This window comes from Otolemur garnettii, unplaced genomic scaffold (genome assembly GCF_000181295.1).
Source record: "Otolemur garnettii isolate 467f Iridium unplaced genomic scaffold, OtoGar3 scaffold00042, whole genome shotgun sequence".
NCBI lineage: Eukaryota > Metazoa > Chordata > Mammalia > Primates > Galagidae > Otolemur > Otolemur garnettii.
The window spans coordinates 10,375,022-10,383,547 of record NW_003852437.1 but is presented as its reverse complement, the minus strand read 5'-3'; positions in this window follow the sequence as shown (position 1 = coordinate 10,383,547).

Below are 8,526 nucleotides of genomic sequence, written 5' to 3'. Positions count from 1 at the left end.
CCTGTCTGCCTTCTCCTCCAGCCTAATATAAGGCTGAGCTCATGCCTCTCAACACCACAGGTGTAGAGACTGCCAATTCACCAATGCTCTCATCTTACAAGCTCTCTCATGCTTGTTAGAACCAAATCTCTCTCCATGCCCTTTTCACCAAGGTGTTCCATTACAGGTATTTCCTATAACTCTCACCCCTACATTTCCCCTTTTTTATATACAAACAAAATAACTTAATGTGGTAAGGGCCATTCTTCCTGTTATCTAGCCCTTTCCTTGCTAGGCAAAGTATGGTAATTGACAGTTCAGAATTCCAGGTATGGGCTCTTTAAATGTAAACTATTAGCTGCTGCTAGGGAAAATGATGATTATGATGTTAATTTTCTTAAAGGTCTTTTTAAATGAAGACTTCGAAATCTTTCCTGAGAGAATTTACTATTTAACTGTAGGAACTTTCCTTTGATATTTATTTAACAGATGACAGATGACAAAGAAAAGATAACCCTTTCCTTGCAATCTTTACAAGCAAGGATTTTTCTCTCAGCTATTCCAAAGGTTTTGATACTGGTGGTACTAAAATCCACCCTTCACAGATCGCAAAAGACTGTTACTCGTGGATTAATGGTTCCACACTTGGCAGTTCCTCTCATGGAACTGTTACTCATGGTCCAAGAAGTACCACCCTTCACAATTCCTTGATAGCACAGTTTTTCTTGCTTTCAAGCTGCTTTTCCAGCAAAATTTTTGCTAATTGCTTCCAGACTCCTTTTTCAAATGGAGTTTCCTAGCACAGAGGTGGTTTAACTCTTACTCTTCCCTCCCTTTGTTCTCACCTCTCATAATCTTCCAAAGGCTTCACTTGCTTCCCAGCGACACTTCCCCTTTGGGCAGTGTCCAGTCTCCTTAGCTGGACCCGGTTGTAGTGCACAGACACTGATGAGAGGTCGGTTACCCCTTCACCACGCAGGATAACCTAATATTCCACAAACACATTTAATCTAATTATTCTCCATTGTCATCCATTGGTCTGGTTTAATTTCCTATTTTACACTAAGGCACCATAGGTCTAACCCAGCTGGCAGAGTACTCCCATGGCATAAAATTCAATTATACTGTTTTTTCTGAGAATGGTTAGAAATGAAAATATTAAACTTTCTTTTTTTTCATTTACCAGTGGGTCCTGATTCTGGCCCAACTGATAATTTTCCTACAATAAAGGTGTTCCTTCTCTATTAAATTGATAACGGCATTTGTTTGCCCAATAAAAGCCTTTTTTACACTTGGAGGTTTACATGCTCTTTGTTCCCTTTCTTTAGCATTCAGCATTCTTTTCCCTTTTAAACTCTTTCCTCTTATGGTCTAGCTTCCCACATTTATGGCATTTGATGTTAACTGGGAGATTTACCCTTATCTTCCAGCTGCCCAATGTGAGATGTCAATATAGCATTTACCTGCTTCTACTATAAGATTCATCTGATCGCTCAACTGTATTTCAACTGCTGTATCTCATTTGCCATGATTTTTCTCTACTGGTTTTTCTTTTGGCCTTTTACTTTTTACAATCTTTCCCTTTCAATTCTTAGAACCTTTGGCTGCCTTAAAGGGACAGGAGCTCTTTAGCTGTTTCTTTTTACTCTGGAGTCTTAGTTGTTTTACAAACTTTACTTCCTCTATTTCTTCACCAGCCCCCTTAATCTACCCCAATTCTTTTCTTTTTAAACAGAACTCTCAACTGCCAAAAAGGGAATTGGGGCGTCGGTCTCTCAAAAGCTGCTTCCTGCTGGCATTGGGCGAAGGTATTGGGGAAGGCAGTTAGAAGTTCTCTTCCCTAACTTAGTAAACTCTTGCAACCTAGTCCCAAACTTTTCTCTTTGCTGTTTTACCAAAGGCTTATTTACTAAAGGTTCTTATCTCCTAGGTTTAGCTTTTCTCTTTCCCTCTTGTTTAGGCTTTTTCTGTTTTTCCTCCAGCTGCTTCACAGAAGAGGCTAAAGGATTTTAAGGGCTTTTTTCCCACAGAAGTAGCAGTTAGAATTTGGAAAGAGAAAACGTAGGAAAGAGGAAAAACCAAATGAAAAAGGCCTGCTGTTGGCTGTCTTTCTTAGATATTTCTTTTCCCTCTAAGCATTTCTATTTCTCTTCTCTTTTTCTTATTTTGCTAAAGCTTATTTCCCTCTCGGTCCATGTTCACTGAATCCTGCTCAAAGCATCATTTGTCAGTGGCGTTCACTATCCCGCTTCTGACACCACTTGTCAGGGCCCAGGACTGACCAGGTCTCGGGCCCAGCTTAGGCAGGTTCTGGACACAGACCACTAAGCTACCTTGCTCAGGAACAGTTTCTCTTACGTGCTTGAGGGCTATCTACTGTAGCTGGAGAGAGACAGACAGAGTATCTTAGAGAGAGTAAAGCAGTCTTCTTAGAACAGATAGATCTTAGTCTTTAGCAGAGCTTGGTAATCTTCAGCAGAGAGACGCTGTGCTGGCGTTCTGCAGGCAGGAGAGGAGACAGAGTCAGAGTAAGCGTGTCCATGATAGAATGCGCATGCTTCTTGTCGGCCTTCTCCTCCAGCCTAATATAAGGCTGAGCTCGTGCCTCTCAACACCACAGGTGTAGAGACTATTAATTCACCAATGCTCTCATCTTGCGAGCTCTCTCATCCTTGTTAGAACTAAATCTCTTTCCATGCCCTTTTCACCAAGGTGTTCCATTACAGGTATTTCCTATAACTCTCACTCCTCTTAACCATAGGCTATACGGGCTGCTACAGATAAAGTCTTTTGTTATTAGAGTATTAGATGCAAGGAATTCAGAGATAAAGTACACGATGAAGGAATTCACTTTCTATGATGTAGAAAACAAATAGATAACTATAGCAAACTATAGGACAATGTGTTCTTTCTTATGATAGAGGTAGGTATAAACTGATCCTTTAATTTAATTCAGTGAACAAATGCTTGCCGAATGCTTATTAGTGCTTTGCACTGGTCTAGGAGCTTCAGGATGAAGATTTTTTTCATGTGTAATAAATGGAAAAGTTGAAAGTTAACTGGAAGCAGTTAGAATAGATATTTAATCAGGATTTACAGAATCAGGAAGTCTGGCTAAAAAGGGTGACATGTAAGCTAATATTTGAAGGATGAATAAAAGTTAGGGCTGAGGATCAGGCATAGACAGAGAGCACGTGCAAAGATCCTGAGCGTGGACCCTTGAGGAGCTGAGGGACGTTCTGTGAATGGATATGGAGCCAAGGTTGGCAAACTTGTTCTGTTAAGGACCAGATAGTGACCATTTGGGGTTTATGGGCCAATGTGTAGGCAACATCCTAAACTCTGCAAGCAGCTATTCTTAATGAACTAATTGTCTTGCTTCTTTGTTTCTTTTTATATTTTACATTTAAAAATGTAAAAACCATTCTTAGCTTAAAGCCACAGTGGGCAGGATTGGGCCCACAGACAATATTTTGCTAACCTTGAGCACAGAGCCTGGGCTTAGTGTGGATGTGAGAGAATAAGATGATACGCACATTAAAACTGGCCTCAAGGTGCTATTAGGCTGAAGAATTTAGATTCTATCTTGAGGGCAATGGTTGGGAGTGACTATTAAAAGGGTTGATGTGGGAAAGTTGATATTTTGTATCTAGACTATATTAGATCATTCAGGCTGTGTGGGCATAGAGATTGACCACAGGACTACTACAGGGACCTAGGCACAATAAAGGAAGGATTTAGGGAACTCACAGTTGGTATAGGAGATAGATTTGGAATGAAGCACGATTTATAAGATTTGGTGGTTGATTGAATGTGTGGGCTAAAGAAGGAGAAATGAATTATTTCTAGTTTGAATAAATGACATTGGGTCATTTACTGAGTTAGGAGACTCAGCAGGGAAGAGCTTAAGGAGAACGCTAGTACATTCTACTGAGTTTCAGGCCCTGATAAGGCATCCCAAATGAAACTGTAATAATGATAATAATAACTATAAACATGGGAAATATGTAGTAAGTCTTAACAAATGCCGAGCAATATTCTAATTGTTTGCTTGGATTAACTCATTCATAACTCACAGCAAACTTATGGATAGGTATTGTAATTATAGCAGAATCTCCATAGTTGGCCACGTCCCTATATTGACCACCTCCTTAATTTGGCCTAATGTTTATAGACCAGACATGTACCACATGTATGTATCAGTACAGTAGGCCTATTTCCTTATGTTGACCACCTCTGTATGTTGACCAGTTTGTTACCGTCCCTTGGGTGCTCAACTTACAAAATGGTGTATTTCCATTTTTTTGATGAGAAAACTGAGGCACAGAGAAATAACCTGCTCAAATTGGAAAGTGTGTGTGTGTGGGGGTGGGGTGGGTGTGTATGACTGAAAAGATTTTTGTTTGGGAGTTATCAGCATATAGACCTTGTATAAAACTATGAGAGTGAGAACACCTGGGGGTGACCTATTAAGTTAGAAAAAATGAGAAGGCCTACAATTAAATCTTGAGGGACAGTAACATTTAAGGGAAGGAAGAGAAAAAAAGGACAGAAGAAGAAAGAGGGACCCCCTCCTCCCACCAAAGAGCTTAAGACTGAGCAGCTGGTTAGGAGGCACAACACTCAGAGGCAGGACAGACTCCACAGGAGCAGGATATTGGGAAGGGGGAGGGTCTGAAATAGACAAATGAAATGCTGCTAAGTGGGTAAGCTAGGAATAAATGAGAATATTTTCTTTAGTTAGCAATGTGTGGTTTATTAATGGCCCTGACAAAAGGAGTTTTGGTCAAGTTCATCAGGTTAGAATGCTGCGGATTTTAAGGGCTGCTAGTGGGGAGAAATCAGATGGTGCAGAGATGCAGAGGGCCTGATGAAGTGATAGATCAGGAAACAGGTTAGGAGGGTGTGATCAGAGAGTGGACTTCCTGGGTCACTAATTCAGAGACTGAGAAATGCTGGGAGATTACATGTGGTCTATGTTGTATCCATGGAGTGTGAATTTGCAGTTTGTGATGGAGGGTGTAAATCATGAGAGCTTATGGAGACAAAATAATGAGATGTTAGGTTTTTGATGAGACTTCTTATAAACAGATCAGTAGAGAAGAAAGTTTTGAACCAGGTCTAAAGTCTTTAATAAAAAGGGGAGGAAGAGTGGATGCCCGCTAAAAGGATGAGTGGGCAGAAGTGGTGTGAACAGACAGCTCCTTAGAGCAGAGACTTTTCACACCAGGATGGAAGATTCATGGTCTAAAGGGGCAGTGCTGAGTAAGAAGGATGGACAGCCTCACATGATCCTTGTATAGGGTGACCAGATTTTAACATTGGTAAAGCGGGACAACATGGCGGGGGTGGGGTGGGGCAGGGGACAGGACAGGGCAGGGCCTGACAACAATGCAAACTTTGATAAGCAGTTCTCAATAATCACTTCTCAACAATTATTTGTTATTATTACAGTTTAACATTATAAAATTAACAAAAATAATATAAAACTCATATTCTGGCGAAATAGCCACATGGCAGCTGAAAACCGTATCTTCCCTTCCTGTTCTCCAGCCCATTTGTGCATTCTTTCCAAAAATCAGGACTTTTTAAAAACACAGTGGGATGCAGGACAAATTGTTAAAAAGCAGGACATCTGGTCACCCTATCCTTGTAGCATGTGAACTGGGGAGCAATTAGCTGCTTCCCCTTGAGGGGCAGCATTATTCCCTGGGTTGAGCCAGGGTTCTTTCAAGGCAAGGAAGCAGAGTGAGTGTCCAGTGGAGAACTTGAGCATATACATGCATCTTTTATTTATGAGGTGAGTGTTCCACAGGACAGAATGGAAATTTGGGGGAAAGAAGAGTCTCCTGATTTAGGAGACAAGAAGCAGATATATTCAGGAAGAACTTAGATCTTGGGTAATGATCAAAGAAAACAGGATGAATGCAAACCATGACAACCTGGGCTGGGTGAAAACTTTAAAAAGAATTAGTCTTGTCAGTCTTCTCATGTAAGTCTTGGAGCTAGAAATGGCTTTGCCTCTTGGGGGTCAGCGTTGGCCTGGCTGATCACACATCCAAGGAAGTCTTTGCTGGGGCAGAAGGAGTCAATCAGTGATGGGCGGATTGAAGCTTTGGCTCGAGGGCAAATTGCTGGTGAGGCCCTGTAATAGATGCCCTGTGCCAGGGCAGGGTCTCTAACATAGTCATGCAATCAATAAGGAAGTATTTGCATCCTCAAATGCATTTCCTCCTCTTGACAGTGTAGAATTTTGATTTAGTGTGAACCTAGAAGCAAGGCACTGCAAAGTTTACTGGTGAAATTGTGACCACTCAGTCTTTCAGCCTTTAATCTATACCTAAGCGTCTGTCTTGAGGATAAGTGGCATTATACAGCTGTCAACTTGCCTGCATTATCAATCATGGGGAGGCTCAAAGTCCTGTTGTTAATGGTCCAAGCAATCCTTGTGCAGGGACTTATCAGTCAGCCTGGCTAACTCTTTAAGGTGTCTTTTGAAAGACCCACCTTCCCCAGCCTCCTTGATCTACAGGTACTTGATCCGAGCCGGGTCCTCAAAGCTGGAAGCACAATAGTGGATGCTTTTCTAGTGCATCTCTCAAGTTCTCGTTTGTATCCTTTTGGGGGCCCCCTTGAAGGCCCACAAACATCTGCATTCCCTACACCACGGAGGCAACACAATGCTTTAAAGCCTCTCAGAAAACCTACAGGACAGTTAATATGATTTAAGCCTATATTTAAATTTTATGAGACTCATTTTCAAGGCTAATAACCCAGTTTACTGTGCACAATATCAAATGCAAATTTTATTACTGACTTGGTAAAAACCAAGACGATCGTCATTAGCATATCTCTCTGCATCACCCTTTTTAGCCAAAAGGTGCACCAGGAGTAACAGTGGGGGTTTTTATATGTGTTGTAAATTATAGTTACTATCTCATTAGATAAACACATTTAAAATCAGGTTATCATTCACTTATATATCAGAAAGTTGTTTGTTCAATTGCAGCTAGTCTCATATTCTAACATATGGTGCATGAAATTCTTAGACTAATAAAATTTCAAGGTACAGGGAACTGGTGTCTTGGAAAAAACTGTTTCTGTTCCACGAATGGCTCGATATAATCTGTAATTGCTCTGAAACAATTATGCAGCAGGCTGTTTTGTACTTAATAGTATTTACATCCTTGGGTTTATTAGCAACAAAATGTGAGTGGAACTTGTGAAAGAGAAATTAATTCTTCCACTAAAAGATGTAAACTTTTAAAAAGAGGCTCCAACAGATTGAGGAAACTACATACCCGGGGATCAGTCAGACCCTAATTCCTTCACTTTCTTTTTATGGCGATTCTTCTCATTTCTCACTAATGCAACAGATCATTTATGGAATTATTTAAAAAAAAATACCCACCTCCCTACTTCCACTTTTCTAGTTTCAACTTATATTTTTAAAGATATATTGTTCTAAATACATATATCTTAAAGATATATATTTTAAAGATATATGGTATTCACATCTTCAAAACTGGGCTGGTGCTGAAAACTCACCACAGGTGGATTGTGTATGCCTTTCTTTCTTTCTTTCTTTTTTTTTTCCTGCTATTTCAACCTTCTCTGCAACACTTCAGGGATGGTTTAACTCTGTGGCATCCCCTAGAAACCCCCATAGCTGCACCTTCTTTCAATAGTGATTAATGCACCCCACACTCCAGGCACTGTCCTAAGCTAAAATTGTGACCAAAAAGAAACCATGCAGAAGGCTGGGTGGTCTCTTCCCCAACCTTATCATCTGGATAGGAAATACTGGCAAATGAAGTCCCTTTCTAAAGGCTGGTAATTTCAGCGAAAAGACAGTAAAAAACAAAAACACCAAAAAAAAAAGAAAGTTAAATTACAATGTGATTAAGAAACAACAAAAGTACTACAATTGTGTCACAGGAGTTCAAAGAGGCGGAAGGTTAACATGAATTAAAGCAACCGGAGACAGGATCATAGATGAGTGGCATTTAAGTGAACCATATTCAGAGATGGTCTTATCTAGAGAGAGAAGAGAAGGGCCTTCCAGTTTGGAGGAACAACCACAAGGAGAAGCTGCTAACCTGGGAACTTTATCCCGGGAATCCTTCAGCCTTGGTCCTTTAAGTTTTGTTTCATTCTTATTTCCCTGTAACACCTGTGGGGTGTCATCAAATAATTTGTTTCTGTCTTTGAAAGCAGTACAAATTCTTGACTTTGTTTTTGAATGGTATCTTCTTTTTTTTTTTTTTGAGACAGCCTCAAGCTGTCGCCCTGGGTGGAGTGCTGTGGCGTCATAGCTCACAGCAACTTCCAATTCCTGGGCTCAAGCAATTCTCCTGTCTCAGCCTCCCAAGTAGCTGGGACTACAGGTGCCTGTCGCAATGCCCGGCTATGTTTTGGTTGTAGCTGTCATTGTTGTTTGGCAGACCTGGGCTGGATTCAAACCCGCCAGCTCAGGTGTATGTGGCTGGTGCCTTAGCTGCTTGAGCCACAGGCCCTGAGCCTCTTTTTTTTATTTGCACTTTTTTT